The sequence below is a fragment of the Rhopalosiphum maidis genome, chromosome 2 (genome assembly GCF_003676215.2).
Source record: "Rhopalosiphum maidis isolate BTI-1 chromosome 2, ASM367621v3, whole genome shotgun sequence".
NCBI lineage: Eukaryota > Metazoa > Arthropoda > Insecta > Hemiptera > Aphididae > Rhopalosiphum > Rhopalosiphum maidis.
This window is the reverse complement of record NC_040878.1, coordinates 60,343,363-60,362,088: the sequence shown is the minus strand read 5'-3', so window position 1 is coordinate 60,362,088 and position 18,726 is coordinate 60,343,363. Positions and strand designations below refer to the sequence as shown.

At 28.4% G+C, this 18,726-nt stretch overlaps 1 protein-coding gene across 2 annotated transcripts in view; it reads left to right on the top strand.

Moving 5' to 3' along the window:
• Positions 1-18,726, top strand: part of LOC113553070 (monocarboxylate transporter 10) — a 312,565-nt gene that overhangs the window by 104,776 nt on the left and 189,063 nt on the right. The gene's annotated exons all lie outside the window — the stretch shown is intronic.

Here is an 18,726-nt window from a genome sequence, read left to right as displayed (position 1 = left end):
TTTTCATTTTACCCGCAATACCCTTGGATTCAGAATATCTAGACCGACCGTTTAATATAATATAGGTCATATGTACGTATTATATATAGACGATTTGCTAGTCTGTAAATGTTGCATATACCGCTATAGAATGTTTATACAATGTTTATACAATTGAGCCGTTGAGCACATACGAGAGAGATATTCAAATTAAGCTATGAACCATCCAGATATACAAATAAGTGTTATTACTTATTATAATTGCATTTTTAATTATTTGAACCAATCTATATATATATATATATATATATATACAAATAACCTAACCTACCTAACCATATAGGCCTATAGCCTACATATTTTCCGAGCATTATTTTTATTTGCCATTACAAGTTAAAATAATAAATGTATTGATATCTTTATACTTACACAATAAACATATATAAATGTACATATGAATGTGTAAATGGCAAGTATTAATTTGATTAAGTTAAAACAACATTAAGTTATAATTTAAAAGTTACAATATTCAATAATATATTTATTTTAAAAATTTTTAATTTCATATACAAAAAAATATTAACAACATATTAAATTAACTCATTTAAAAAAGTTATTATATAGTATTTTTCTAATTTTGACCTAGGTTACTAGATACCTATATAATAATGATTGTGTAACTATCAAACATTTTAAATGACTTACCATTTAATTAAACTATTTATATTAGTATTCCATCTTATTGTCCACTATAAAGAGTTGTTTAGACAAATGTATTCTATGATGCGTATGGTGTATTATTGAAATAAATAAATATATATAATATTATTTGATCACTTTATAATCATTGTTTACAGCGTAATTAAAGAAAAAGTATTCAATTTTTATTCTTAATTTAAACCACCGTTATAAAATTTTAATATATATGTTTTTAACTTGACAACTTGACGTGAATAAAGTTTATCAATTTTTATTCAAACAAACAGAAAAAAAAGCTATGTAATAACAATGGAAATTAATAATTGAATTAAGTTAATTAAGGATGTGTGTGTGTGTGTATTATTATGTTTAATTATTTAATCAGAAATTAGGTTAATTCGTTAAGAAAATAATGAACAAAATTAATAAAATTAAAAATTAACTTTTAACTAGTCATTGTATTATCTTTAGATATCTATTGGTATGTTACAATAATATAATTATTATATATAATAGTTATTAGTTTGCAAATGATAACAATTAAAAACTTGATTAATTTATAAATTATTTTTTTTATTTTGCAATAATTTATTTTATTAACACTGGTTTATATAACATGCAATTAATACCGGAGTACCTAGTCAAACTTCCGGTAAGTCTGTGGTTTGACATGCATGGTTTTTTTTAGTGACAAAAAACTCTTGGTTTTATAAAATTTTTTGCTTATATTTATTTACTAAAATTTTAATTTAAAACTAAATGTTTATACATTATAACTTAATTATTGATTTGAACCAAAAATGTAATTATCAAAACCCTCAAAATTAATCAAAAATTGTTTGGTTATTCAACAAGGAAAAATAATGTCAATTGTCTTTGCAAAACTAATTCATTATTTTTACTGAATTATTCTAATTACACGAAGCGCGCTAAGTTAATTAAAAGTTGATCATCCATGCTTAATTTAAATTCACAGTTTTAATATTCATATGTACAGTCAAAGAATAGTTATACAACAGTTGATGCATATAACATTTTTTCACGATATCATACATGGCTATAAAATTCTGAATAGCCAATTGACAAAATGTAATTTAATGCAGCAAGTGGACATACCTATTAAATGTATTAATAAAATAGAAAAAAAAATCTATAAAATGGTTACGATATTAAATTGTAATATACAAAACCATATACATAGTACATGTTATTTGTTAGAGCATAAACCGAATTTGATAGTTTTATAGTTTTGTATATTATAGTAGCCTGCAGTATGTACATATGTATAAAAACAATCAATTAAATAGGTTTATATTCTAAACAGTATTTCCAATTGCTGTTATTATTCGTAACAGTTTATTGGTAATTTATGCAGATTTACGTGAATATTTTTAAGGATTTATAGTTGTAAATAATAATATAAAAATATTTATATGTATTAAACAATAAAAATAAAATTTCAGTGTGTTTATAGTATTATATTATTTTCCTTATAAGTGTGTATTGCTGTGTTAAAATTCACGTACAACTGTTATTGCAAAGAATTAAAATATTAAATTGCGTTGACCTACAAATAGTAAAATAATTTTCGAATATGACTGTTATTTTTATTTGTGACGTGATGAGTGATGGATTACTTATTTGTCCGTCAAATGTGCACGTCTATTGAAAATTTGAGATGTAATTTAATAAAATCATATGAAATGATACGTACAATTTAGTTTAAAAATATATAAAAACACTTTTGGCGAAGGAAACTTTGTATATTATAATATTTATTTATACTCAAATCACGTTTTATTTAAAAGTCAAAACTTCATCCAAAATTACATTTCGTTTCAATATAATATAATATCACGCTTCATTTTCGTCGTTGAGCAAAGGTTTCTTGAATATTTAATATTACTTTGGGTTTCCTCACTATAAATTTAAAATTATTTTACTTTTATTAAATTTTTCAATATACCTATATAAATTTTACCCAATATTGTAACCTAACGTTTATAATACCTTAAAATAATCAGGACTGTGACACACAAATCTAATTAGCACGATAACAAGTATATAATTTATATATGTAGTTTTCTGGACCAGTAACATAAAAATCACTCAAAATCTAAAAATAAAATTAACTTAAATATTCCTAATGCTTATCAGTTATCACAATAACTTATTTAAGAGCTTATAAATAATTCAATAAATTGCGAATTTGTGAATATCCATATTAAATTAAGACAAGTATAGATTTATTCCAGCGTTGTATGTTTAGCAAATTAGTAAAATATAAAATTCAATACGTCACTTTTTGCGAAAATATATAAACAAACATAATATTAATAAAAAAAATTATTAGTTCCTGTAACAGAAAAGGTCGCCCTCTCTATTATTTAATATAACTTGAGTTTTAAAATTAATAACTTTTTTTTGTTCGGTATAGATTTATTCTTATTTCGTATTTATTTATTTATTTATCCGGTGAAAAATTCTTTCAAAATTTATGTTGTCAGGTATGTCTGTGTTTTCTTTTTAGTCTCTAGTTTAAGTTAGCTTTACAAATTGTATTGTTATTATTACACAATTCGACTTCCAATACACAGGGAGATGTTACATTAAAAGGTTTTACATATATAAGTGTTTTCTTTTTTTTTTACTAAAAGCACACGTATGTAATTGTATAACCAACAACACGTTCACTGCACATGTACCTAACGTATTGAACTACAGCATTTCTGTGTTACAGTTGAGTGTATATACCGTATGGATATACTCAATGATATTACGTTTTTGCACGTATCAAAGTAAAACAACGTTAAAATATAATTTTTAAGATTATAAAAGTTTACTTGCCTTCTAATATCATTCGAATCGAATATTGCCAACGTGCTAAAATATACCTCACCAATCGGTAATTTTAAACGACACCAGATAGCATTAGGATAATGATTATTTTTAGTTTTAAAATGTAATTGCTTTATTGGAAATGGAGGTTAGCGGATCCGTTGGACAAGATTTGTATAAAAGAATTTAATTTAATGATGGGAGAATTTTTTTTATACGTATACACTAAACTTCTACTTTCTACATACTCGTTAGTCGTAATAACGTTTTTATCCGAAAAAAAAATAATATGAATGTAGTCATAATTGTTAAAATAAAATTGTAATGGTTTTATTCAATGGAGTATATTGTTATGATTCTATCATCTAAAGTGTATAGTAAGAAATTAGAAATAATATACACTAACGTACCAAACAACAGATCAACCTTGTATCGTAAGTTATGTTTTTCTCTATTTAAAAAAAAAAAAAGTAAACAGAAAACCGAAAACCTATGTTCGCAATAAATTGTTAAATTTTATTTATTTCACATGCGTAAATCATGGCATTTGCAGTGGTGCGAGAAGTAACAATGGTGAAATTCCTTCGGATCAATTGCAGAGATAAAATTCTTCGTACTATTAGTATACCAAGTATGCGGTTTTTAATGAATATTGTAATAGAATGCGTAACGTTTGATGATAATTTATATTTGAGAGCGTCGTAAAAATTATATAATATAATAATTTAGATAAACGGAAGTTTAAATTTGTTAATTTAAAATATTATAACTTATAAGACTCGTAATTACGTATAATATAATTTAAATAAAGATTAAATATTTTCACGATTTTTAATAGAATTCGACTACCAACCCATTTTAATGGGACCCATAGATTATATAGCATAATAATATTACAGCTAAACTAACTATATAGTTAAGGGTATTAGTTGTTGGGCGGATGGTCACGGCGCGGCAACATAAACGTGACGTTTCTAACCGTAATAAAACGGCTATTATATAAGCACAAAACAAAAAATGAGTGGCATCAACTCCATCAGGAAAATAATATTTTAAAGATATATATTATAATATAGATACATCACATTAAAATAATGGTATACGTATATTGTACTATTTGTACTTACAGTATATTATGTTTATTACCTTTAAGATTTTCCATAACTTAAAAATGTAGATTATTCTACGAACGTAAATAATATCCACGAGAAAAACTACTATTAATCAAACCTGAAACAAGATAGTGTGGTATGAATACAATTTCAAATCACAATAATAAATAATTTTTATTCGGAAAAGAGAATAATTTATTTCTTCGACGATTTATTTTTGAAAACTAGTTTTATTTTTTATGTACAATTTATAACTATATGTACCTTTGCGCTACTCGAAAAAACGTTCATTGACAAAATTACGTTCGCGGGTATCGAATATCGATTTAAATTTCCAATTAAAATCCAATACGCTGAACATAAATTTATCATAAAATATCGTCGAGAAAATTGATTGAGATTCTCTTTACTTCAATTATATTGAAATGAACCGATACAGAATAACAATAATAATAATAATAATAATAACATTAATATTACTTTTCTATACACAAATGGATGCATTGTAGGATTACATAGTGTTATTTAAATTATAAAAAAACATTATTACGCTCAGTGCCTAGTTGAAAAGGTTTTACAGCCATGTAGCTTAAACTGTTTTCATAGAATGGCATACGTTGTTTGATGTAAAAAAAACAATTATTTTTTTTTTTTTTAGTATACCGTTATAATTGGAAAATCAATTCGTATTTATTCGAACACTTTTGACGGTCATGAATTTTAACTCTGAAAGTTTCTTAAACGAAAATATCACTTTTACGAACCCGCAAAATATTTATACTTTTATTAGTAGTGGTACTCGTAAAAAAAAAACGATAACAGGTGACACGAAATCGACGAATTCCAACACGAGAACGTCGGCCTGATCAGACCCTAAAATCGCTCCAAACCAGCGTCACGTACGTATACGCGTGTACCTAACCACACAATAGTACCGCCTATATATGCATAATACATAATATATATGTATAATATAAGCCCGATACAACACTGCTACAACGCTACAACAGTATATATTGCAATATATAGTTGGCAGGATACCAGATGCCCGCGACGTCGGTCGGTCGGTCGGTCGGTCGTGTTCGCGTCCTGATGAACGAAAAGTACGATTGGACGACACCGCCCGCCGTAGGAATTTCAATTTCGATCGTATATATTGCGTACGCGACGGTACCGACTTATTGGCAAGCAGGTACGCGACGTTATTATGTAAATTGTCTTATTTCGCGTTACGTTATATTTTGCGCATCATCTTTGACGGGTGTTTATGGCGCAGACCGTCGGACAACGACGCCGCCGCCCTCGCAGCCGCCGCCGAACGGTTCCTTCCGCGATCGCTACACAACTATAATACGCTGTCGCTATTATTACAATATATTATTATGATTATCTATTTTGCGGTCATCAACTCAAAGCGATACTCCGTATTTTTGTATCGAAATTGCGAAAGACAACAAAAAATCGAAGTATAAATTACCGAGAAAAATATAAAATGTGTAATGTATATTCAACCTTTTACCCTTCGACTGTCTCGAATAGTGTTAGAAAAATAATAAAAAAAACTACTTTATTATCTTTACTTTGACTGTACAGAAAAATCTGTTTAGAGTTTCAGACGTATAGGTACTCGATCTCTTGTCCTAATATCATTATATACACGAACGATGAACATATTTAAACTGTCAATGTTTATGATTGACATTGATCATCTTATACATTTTCATGTGTAAGTTCTTCAAATAGAAAGATTCTTCACTGTGTAAATCATGTTTTTCCCCATACACACCACAATATCACCGTAACATTTGCTTATAGTTCGATATTTATTAACAGATAGCGAAATAAAAGTTTTAAATTTAAGTTAAAAATACTATCGATAATGCAAATGAGTTTAAAACAAATTATAACAATAAAGGCAACCAATTATCATCCCTGGGTTAATAAACATATTTTTTTTCTTGTAACAATTAACATAAATGTTAAGCCAATTTTTTTTAAAACAAATTTTGTTGTCGTTGAGATGCGTCTTCTTAAATAAACTAAACAATTCTAAAGATCCCGTTTCAAAACAGGATATGGTTTAGTATTAAGTATTGTGCATTCAGTTTATTATGTTATTATAATGAGTTACATGGTTAAAAAAATATATAAACACATAATTGTGTTATAAAATATAAAATCGTGTGTATACAAATCATGTTTGGAATAATTATGAGTTAAATATTATAATATTATAGTCACGATTGAAAAGTAAACCAATTTATTAAATATAATAATATAGTGATAATGTTTACTCAATGGCTTAACATTTTTATATTTGCGACTCGCTCACTCGCTGTATGCATAAATTAATTTCTCATGAATAACTGATAATATATGGAGGCTGAATTCCACGAGTTTCGTGGACTGATCGTTGTGTAGCATAATAATGTTTTTCACAGCCGTTTAAATTGTATGAGACAACAAAATGGAGTGTAAAATGTATAACAGAATAACAAAATATTTAGTTTATTAAAAAAGAACTTAAATAAATATACATTTTTTGAACGACATTACAATATATTCTATTACCTAACTAATTTGTAATTTTCAAAGAATCAAACGTCAAGTAAATTAATCAATAACATGTTTTACAGTTTTACACAATAAGGTGTATAACATAAATATAAAATATTGATATAGTTAAAAGATTTGTAAAGTCAATACAATAAATTCTCAAATTTCTATTTTTGTATTATATTAAATGTATTTTTAACGGGTAAAACTAATTTAAAAAAAAAGTTATATATTTTTTTAGGAGTATTATGTTAAGTCCATTTGGTACGCAATTTAAGCTCACTATAATTCAAAACAAAATAACGTTTGCTATTAATGGTCAAAGTCGTAATAGGCACAAAGTTATTGGACCCGTTGGAGTGAAGTAAATTGTTCGCATATTAGGTATTAATATTTAAACACTATTATATGTGACTATTTACTATAAAGATATAATTTACATGAAGCTGTAAATCAATTACATTTGACAACGGACGTATCAATTTATTTGAATACATTTTTTTTTTATTTTGAACCAATAGTTTATATTAGAATATATTATGTGGAAAAGTACAAAAAAGGGAAATATAAGAAGATAAATGAAACCGCCTTTATATAGGGACACGGGAGAAAAGACACATTTCATTCTATTGAAAAAAAAACCGATAGGTTATCTACGATCACATGTACGGCTACACTATTCCAACAATATAAATTCCTTCCATGTAAATTTATCAATTTAAATAAGTCTACAGATGTTTCTCATACAGTCGTGATTTCGTTTTCACCAGGTAAGCATTGCCTACATTTACTCTAATAATTCCAGACTAAAAAGTAGCACAGACATTTTCACACTAATTGTCAAGGGAAATTGTTATAAAAGTATAGGCAGGTATTTAAGAATGTGCGAGTGTTATGATGAGTATCCAAAAACTTGTGCCTAACCTATGCAGTTACTCGTTTCTCGTCAGCCGGATAGCAATGGATTGAAATGTTGTTTTGTACTACTATTATCGGAAATCGTCACTTTTTTTATCATTTAGATGAAAAATTATAAATTTGTATACAACTGTTCTAGAGTCTATGGACGTTTTTAATTATTATATTATTTAAAATAGAGAATCGTTAATATTTATGTCATTTTAAACATCGTCATCGGCAGATACTTTATTATTTTTTATTGACTTAACCGTTTGCACTATATTCAATGATTGTAAGCACTAGCTGCTTTTGTAAATGTATTATCAAACACGCTTTTTACAAACGTACTCTAAAAGTTACGTTTTCATTGTAAAAGTAATAGCTGTTTCTAATTGTTCAATTTATGTATTGGAAGGTTATTTTGAATTATAGCTTTTTAGTCAATTTCAATAATTATAATAATGTCAATACAAAAGTTTCAATCAAACAACTACGATTCGTTTACTAGACGCTATCTGTTGGACCATTTGGTAAACTTTGGTTTTACGTTTATAATACTGGCTCCATCGTACCGTTATAACAATAATGTTCTTACATCATAGTATCACCAGATATCGTAAGTATAATATTATGTTATGTCCAATATCGTTTTCTTTAAAGTTTCGGTTGCTGACGTTTATGGTATTATTATTTTCGTAATAATAATGTCCTTATAATAATAATAATAATATTATACTGACATAACTATTGTTTCTCGAGATAGGTATACGACTCTCGAAAAATTATTTAATTGTTTGTTTTTACATTTGTAGATTGGAGGATAGCAACTACATAATATATTGTATCTAAAAGAATAACATTAAAATAAATATGACATATAATTTAAAATGTTATTAATTATTTGAGTTGAATAATTGCAAAACAAATAACGAATTTAACTATATGTACGTATCACGTATGCGATCGTTATAAATATTATTGAGTCGGCACGCAACGAACAATTCAAAAAATTATTAGAAAACTTACTAACCATTGTCGTAATTCGCGGATTGATCAACCGAATTATGTGTTTTTGTCGTCCCCATACGTTTTTGATCAAAACTCACTGTAATCATTATACCGGTATGGACACCGTCCAAGTCGTCGGACTAGCTAAAACATTGTCGCCAGACACTGCCGATGAACGGAAAACCGGAAGTACAATCGACGAAGCGGACGGCGCTAGGCTGGCGCCCGGAAAAACGGCAAAACAAAATGTGAAAAAGACTGTAAACGAAAATAATTACAACTAAATACAACGGAACTGCTGCATAACATTATTTAATCGACGGAACGAACCATCGCTCACCGAGCATCAACCAATGAATGATCTGTCGACATTTCGACAACGGCGTAATTATAGCCGTACGATTATACAACACTATTATTATATCAATATAAATAATCAAAGAAGATGTCGTAAAGAATATATACAGTAAAATCCGCTTGATGTAGACACCGCATAATGCGGACAACCGCTTAATGGGGACAAACAAGCGGAGTCCCGAACAAAATGTACTCGTTACATTAAAAATCGGTTTACCGGGACAGCCGGATAATGGGGACAGATAGATCACCACCCGATGTGTCCCAATTAAGTGGATTTGACTGTGTATTATACGGTAGCGTCACGCCGAACCGCTTCGAGTGTACATCGCCACCTTTTTATTGTTGTACTTGTATGCAAACCGATAAAATAATAATCATAACGATTATTGCGACTGCATATTATCACACTAACGATTGTTAGTCGCGTGTCAAACTTTACACGGTGTTCGTTAGTTATAGTGATTCGTTTTTGTCGAAAAATTACACCACGAAAATGGCCCTCACGTAATTCATAGATAATCCGAACGACACCTTTCCCCGATTTCCTTATTCGGATCACCACGACGCTACTGTATATTATATATATATATAATGCACTAAAACCATATAATTATTAAGACAACGATATGAGGTATAGGCATTTAACATTCGTTGTACATAAAAATGCATTATTATAATGATTCGGTGATAGATAAATCATTTGAATTGATTTCATGATGCTGAATTTGGTTTATTATTTGTGTTTAGTGACCATAAATACTCACTACTCGGATAGATTAAATACTGCCAGTTTGCTGTTTGTCCGTATTAACTATGTATACTGACATTGTATGAATTTAAAATTCAAGATTATAATTCATTTTAATTGTTTGCATTGATATAGTATTAAAACATTCACTTTAAAAAATGAAAAAAAAATTCAAAAGACGTAAAATAAAATTCTTGACACCTATTATATACCTACAATACATATGTATCGAATTTGTATAAAAACGAGCATCGTATGTAACTATCACTAAAAAACAAGTTCAAATTCATAAAAATCTCAGTCTTAGTCATGTCATGAAATAACTCATAGTAATATGCGTTCTATATTTTACGGCCAAGACATGATTATAATAGTGTACTTTATAGTGTTTTTTTAAAAAACATTCTTCTAATTTATATTTGATCAAGCAAATCAATATACCTATAGTGTTGTTTCTTACAACACCACATTTTTGGCAACAGTAATGACAGTTACGACCTGTACAATGTATAGGTATGCTGGTGGGTCTTTTTTTAAAAGAATGTAACATACACAATTTTTATACTTGATAGTAATTCATAGTCAAGCCCGTTTATAAGAAATAATGTAATAATAAATTTGTTATGCACATAAATGTAACATTTAATAAAATAAACACAGTTATGTTGAGATCATAATATTATAAACTCATTGTCACTATACAATTGATATGATTTTATGCACCTTTGTATGTGTTTTATTTTAATTCATCGCAAAAATATAGGATGGATAATATATTATTGCTATAAATCATTTTTTCGCATTACCTTGAGTAGCTAGTTCAGCGTATCAAAATGGAAAAAAAAGATAAATAATAAAATGCAGTTCCATTATTTTGTTAATAAAAATGTAAATAAAAATCACGAAAAGAATAATTGTATATATTACATATACCAAAAAATACTTTACAAATTAAATATGTAAAAACGAGTTAATTTAATAAAATAATTACGAACTTTAAGCGGCTTAAACGGAAAGAAAATCGTTGGTTTAAAAATACCTATTATTATGTTAGTGAAAATATCTTTGGAAATGTTAATTAAATCATTTAAATCTTGTATTACATAGTTGACCACAATTTTATGAACTTATTGATTTATTTACTTGATTATATCACGACAAGGATAATTTTTCACTCATTTTCGTTAAAGTAAATCATTTTTGTGTTTAATATTTTTATTACTGTTTGACACGAACAAATGTCTGTTACGAGCTTACTGTCTCTACTCGAACGCACGTTATATTTTATCGGATCAGTTTAATATTATTATTAAGACAATAAGACGTGCATGCGCGATTTGAGCGACGGTGTCGTGTGCGGTTCGGTGAACACAATATTCTGGACAAACGGCTGTAGTTACGGTGAATAAAAATATCTTGTACGGTTTTCGTATTATCATCGAGCAGATCATCAGCGCACGTATATAATAATATTATTATTCATCGTTTGTCTCCCGGTTCCGACCTCGAGAGTCAAGAGGGGAAACATATTCGCGTGTCGGTTTTTATTTTTTCGAAAACTGTATAATCAAGAGAATATCCGAATGATGATAAATCGACATTCGACAACTATTATGGTGCGGATACATGATCCGCGCTTGGGAAAAAAAGCCATCGCCGCGCGTCGTGGACGTGAAGAGTCTCGGATGTCGATGAGCATATAATATCGTATATAATAATGTATGGTGACTGACACCGCCGATAACGTTGAAGTATCCGGAACCCATTTTCCGCGCGTGGTCCATCGTCTCGATAAAAATATGTCTAGTTTATCGGACGGCCTTATTTTTCTTTTTCCGACTTTCCGGTATTGGAGTGCAATATCTATATTATATATTTCATAAATTTAACCGCACTCTATATAGTGACCGCGATAGATGCTCAATTGACGCGTTTTCGTCCGAATTTAAAGCTCCGTTAAGTCATGCTGATGAATAATGACTAATGAATGATGATTGAAATAATATGCAACTGTTACATTTCAATTATTTATGATGTAATTTGTAAAATATATTATTATAATTACTCGGGAACGAAACTACCTATATTGTTAAATTAAAATTTATGAATTTTAAATAATTATAAATATAATTCTCATTAACATTAATCATAGAGTTGGCCCAACACTATAGTAGCGTGTAATCATTTCGTAAGTATATTTAAAGCACAATAGTTGGGTAGGGAAAGTCCGAAAGTATTGTATATTATATAACTTTCATCTGTTCCGCTGTCACATCCCACATTAATCGTTTTTTTGACTATTTAATTTTATTCAATGCAAGCAATAATTATAGATAATTTTATTGCTATATATACGATTGGAACATAAAAACCAGATGACACATGATACCCGCGATGAAGGGACTTCATCTATCGTCTAAAACTATAGATTACGCCACTGTCATGTGTATAATATAATATATATAAAGTAATTACTTAGGTATATTATAAGTATTAGACGGGATGACAAGTGACAAATTAACGTCTATAAATACAGACTTGTGTATATATATAAATATATCATGCAATGTGTGTGCGTGGATGCGAGTGCGTCCGAAAAATTGTTCAGCTATCGGTTTTTGGGAAACTTATTTGTAAACGGCGATGAACGACATCCCTTTTTAAACTTTACAATTTACACGTCCCCGGCGACAAAACGCGTATTCGGGATTTTTTTTTTCGTTAAAATAAAGATAAAAGAAGCGAGCCCGTGTTGTTTCAGACATCGGCCGGACATAATAATATATTATCGCCGATCAATTTTTAATTTTAAAACAACGTTATTAAAATCTGAAAAACATTATGCGTTCCGAGTGAACATCGTTATATAATAATTATAGTGTAGGCTGTATTATAATAATATAGATACGTATTTAGTGCAATACTACAATAATATTATAACTGAGTAAGTCATCAAAATATACTAATGTAATAATATTCTCAGTGACAACAACTTGTCAGAAACTGCGTTCCCCTTAAAACAATACCAGTTACTTGTAAATAACGATTTTAATTAAAAATAAAAGCGCATAAAAATATTGTTATCTGAATCGAAAAATATATTGTTTTCTTTATCTACAATTTTTATTATTAAAAAATCAAAATATAAAATCTATAAATAGTTATTTCAATGGGGGTTTTATATTTGTTATTTGGACGACGGTCGACGATACAGTGAAACTGCTGCTCGAGAGTACAATCATAAAAATAGTATGTAATATTGTTATCGTTGGTTGGGCGGTGGTGGCAGGGGAAAATAAATCGCGTTTATAAACGGTATTGAAAATGTGTTCATAAAATTATCATACGATAAGTATACGTCGTGTTGTTATGTCTTTAAACGGTATACAAATTAAAAACGCAGAAAGCACAGACTAAAACATCTTAGTTCACGGCAAAAAGTAAAACGTGTTTATCCTATTTCAATCACTTCCGTTGGTAACTTTTTCAGGATTATTCGTCTTGCAACTCGGACTAAGACGTATCGTGTAGACGGTAGACCTCAGTCCGTGGTTTTTATATAATATGTTAGTAATGTTGTGTAAATTAATATTATATAATGTGAAGTGTACATTATATCATTGTCAATAATGAAAAATAAATGTTGTATTACGATGCACGTTGACAAAATATCAAAATAATATAACGTATAATTATATTATAAAGGGATCAGCGAGATCGGCAAGCGATGTTTGTGGTGGCATCAGCTTACTGCATTATTGTGTCTAGCGTAATCTAGAAAGAATGACATTTCAATTTTTCATTGAAAATATCGTACATTTCGTTGTATTGGACACGTCACTCTTTACAAATATTTAATCTAAATCTAAAGAAAAAAAATGTACACATCCCGACGAAAAAATAATGAAATGTCATCACCGTCGTAATGTTCACCGACTAGTGTTTCAAAAAAATCATAATGTAGATTACATTTTTGTGGCCAAGATTTTGGCCAGATTCGGCCGTTTCATCTAAGATTTTTCATCTCGAACTACCCGCGCCCATAGATTTTTTATCTGGAAAAAAATAATCACCCCATTATTGAGCGCTTTACGTTTGCATATATGTATACAACTACTGCAACGATATAATAATAATATGATAATCGTTGTAAACTTTTGCATAGTAATTGTATGCAGTTCAACACGTCAAAATATTAGCGACTTCCGATAAATAATTTTGTTGCGTGGACACTACTGTATAGTCTATATCATAATGTTTTATAATATTATTTATTATTTCGTGCGAGAAATGACAATCGTGATAACGAATCTTCTGCTCTCCCTCGAATTTCAACTATACAATATGAACAGTACGTAGCCAAACTGTGTTATCACATAGTGACATTATAATTTATAATAATATTATTATGTACTATAATGACCGTGACAAATAAACCAGTCGTATTTGATGTGGCGTCAAGTAATACGGACGTGAGATAGGTCGTCGAATGGGTTTTTGCCGCGTTTTTTCTCGTTACTTTGTCAAAATAATAATCGTACGACACGATCGCAGAGCTTTTTCGCGAGGCCGTAAGGGTGGGCTGGAAAGGCGGGTTGGCGGGTTCATTCGGCGCGAAGCGTATAACGCTGTTGGAATATCTCGACAACACAGTATATAAATTAGACGACGCGCAGCTACCGCGTGTTCAGGCAATCGTAAAATGTCCGCGTGTATACAGTGCAATAAAATATACATACACCCACCGAAACCGATCGGAACCACACCCTCTTCCACTCATCCCCTTCCGCTCCTGTAAAACCTTTTAAAACGTTGTACCGATTCGGTTCGAAAAGTTTATGCGCTTGTCGGATAAAAAAAAGTTTTTTGGTGGAGGGGGGGAAATCGAACTATCACAGTACGGACGATCGGCTTTTTGGTCTCGCGTGCAATCGCACCATACCATCATTAAAATATAATGATATTATTATTCTATAATATAAAAATATTAACGTAATTGTACAAAACACATTTTGTAATAAAATATTAAACAGGTATCAAATTTTGTCAAAACTAAAATTATAAAAATATTAAAAACATTATTTTTTTGGCAAAAACTTTTGTAAAAAATATTGTTATAATAAGAATGATGATGTTTCGAATCGAATTTGTACATCAATATAATATAATTAATACTATACCTATACTATCATCATAGTTATTTTTAATTGTGATCATCGACGTGTAATGCATTAAATTGTTATCACAAAATTATATATCGTTACATCATCAGCCTAGCATAACATAAATTTTATTAGCATGTATGTCAATGTCATATAACATTGTATTTTGTTAGTTGTTTTATTTTAGGAGATAAAATATTACTGTACACACTATATCATTGATTTTTATTTAAAATAGAAAAATATCGATAAAATCATTGCACTCATTTCAGCTATCCTTTCAAATATCTTACATTTAATCATCATACATTACCATATTACATGTTTATCATAGTATTATATCACTACGACTAAAAACATACAAATTACATTATTTCCATATACACACCACTCTCACTCTTGCTTAGTTCTAACGAATGTATAGAAAAAAAACAGTAGATAAAATTAATAATTAAAGCCAATCAAATTTTTTCTATTTGATAAGTAAATTAATAAAATAAAAGATTGATAAATAATAACGAATTTATTTGCAGAAACATTATTGTAGTTGCATACTTTACGATTATACGATAATATGATATACATTATGTTATAATATTTATATAGTTACTGGTAACTGAATTTGAATTATGGTTTTATTAATGTTAGAAATTAAAGACAAACAAAATATTACATGTTAAATGCTTGTTGTTTATTGACTAATTTATTGACTAATCAATATATTATATTTTATGTACTATAAAATATTTCTGTAAAAATAAACTAAATTATAATTTTTTAACTAAGTACTAACAGAAAATACTTAAAAATCTTTACCTCAATATATATAGGTATTATTTAATCATAACAAAAAATAATTTAAAAGTAAACTTAAGTACCTTTTTAAAGTAAATTTGTTTTGAGAATTTTATGATATTTTAACTATATAGTATATACAATTTATTTTTAAAAAAGTTTTCAAAAATAAATATATTAATTAATATTATATACTAATAATATTTTACTCTTCTATACAGTATAAGGTTCATATTCTGTGCTTTGTGGATTTCATCCACATTGATTTACATGTACAAGTACTGTGTATAATACTATGTAAACTTACAAATTATACTAATTTAAACTAAAACAAATTTATTTACATAAAAAAAATAAAATAGATTATGGAATGGAAAAAAATGTTTACTTAAATTAAAATCTTATTATAATAAAAAATGTGCATAAACTCAATATACTTTTGTTATAGCTTTGAGCTAATAAACCTATATAGTATATACATATCACAAAAACAATTAAACCACATAAATATTTGTACAATATAATAAGTACATAGATAGTTTATAATTATATAATAACTGTATAAATATAGTAAATTAGTGATTTATTTAAGTAAAAAATAACGGTTTTCAATATTGAATGACTTATTAGTAATTCCTCGTATCGATGTATAAAATAAAGTATGTATTATAAATTATAATATAATAGTTAAGTTCTAAATAAGGACAGGTCTTGGAGATATGTATTAATGTATTACTATTTTTTTTTGTACTGTAAATTTAACTACGAAATAATATAAATTATGTTAATGTATTATGAAATCGATTACATTATTATTTTCCGAAATGAGTTGACAATGGCCCTACGAATTATTCAAATATATAACGTAATTATGAATACTACGAGTACTATAAACAATTTTAGTTCTATCAAAAACGTAAACGTATCGCGGAGACGAAATAAGCCGTTTCATGTGTGACGAAGCTAAGGTCGGTCAGCGACGCCGTTTAGCCGCCGGTCGTCACGCCGTTTAATACGAGTATATCATTATTTTATTATTATTTATTGTCCTGTTATTATCGTCGTAAACGACGGCGTTTATTACGATAAATGTTGTGGTCTGTATGTAAATGCGACGGAATGGTCTCGTTTTTCACGAACGATAATATTTCGAATATTTTGATTGTAATATTATCATTTTGTCAATTATTCACGTCGTTGTCGCACACGTCGAATGGCGAATACGTATATTTTTACAAATATTTTATGCGTTCATTGCATACGTGTCTGGGAGATGAGAAAATAGTGCAGGCGCGTGCGAGACAGAGATAGAGTGATCTACTAGTATTTATGTGGGTACAAGAGCGGATCTAGCAACGGAAAAAAGGGAGGGGCTCAAAAACAATAAATCATTCTTAATATGCAGTTGTGTATTTAAAAACAAATAAGGAGAAGCACAGTTTAACGTGCATGCCAAGTTCCTGGTTTCTATAAACGCGTATATAATTTATGAGTGTATCATTAAATAGAACTAATAATTATCGTCGTTTTAATATCTCCTCGTCAAATTCAATATATTAATATTATGTTTAAATGCACGCGTTACAGTGTAAAACGGTAAACGAACCTTTAATCAGCACAGTCAGCACGTGGTAATTGCTATTGGCTCATTGTATAAAGCAGTTGTGAAACATTTAATCAATTGTCTATGTCGATAGGACAATATTAAATATTATAAACAAATGTAAGGATAAAATCGCATTATTTTATTAAAGAGTTAATTGTCAAACCATATTGATAATTACCTTTTACTTATATATTTTTTTACACCAACAATGATGATATAGCAAAAAATACGGTGACACGTGGCGTGTGAATAGTGTGTCCGGGCCATTATAATATCTCATATATGAAAGTTGTATGTAATGACTGACATAACGAACGTAATGTTATCGTACTTCATGTGTTCGTACTAAAACATGAAAAAAATATTCATAATATATTATGTATATTATGTCAGTTTCTTATGCAAATATATAAAATAAAATAATTGTCAGTATCAATAAATTGTAAATTGTTTCATAAGTACTTGAAAGTTAAAAATAGCACTTCAGTATTTTCCTTTAACAATAATGCACTAGTTGATTTTAAATATTAAAACAAATTTGAATAATATAACATATTAATGGTAATGTACATAAAAATATATACTACGCCAAAAAGAGGTGAAAAATAATAAAAGAAAAAATTATTTAATCGCGTTCTGAAAATCGTTATGGCACTCCTACAATGTTCGTCGGCTCACCTCTGACGTATGGATATTGAATACCCGTTGGCGGATTGCCTATTTTTGTAGGCCTTTTTATGAGCAGTAGTTTCGTGATTATTTCTTGTTTTAATAAACACAAAAAATACCTATCCTTATTAATTGTGTTGTAGTTATTTACAAAAGTAGGTACATATTAATGGATAATGTTTAATTAATGTTAAATATTACATATAGGCCAGGGTGGAATTATTATATTATTTATTGATGCATATATTATTATAATATCAATTATTGTAATTAATTTGATACTAGTAAGCAGAA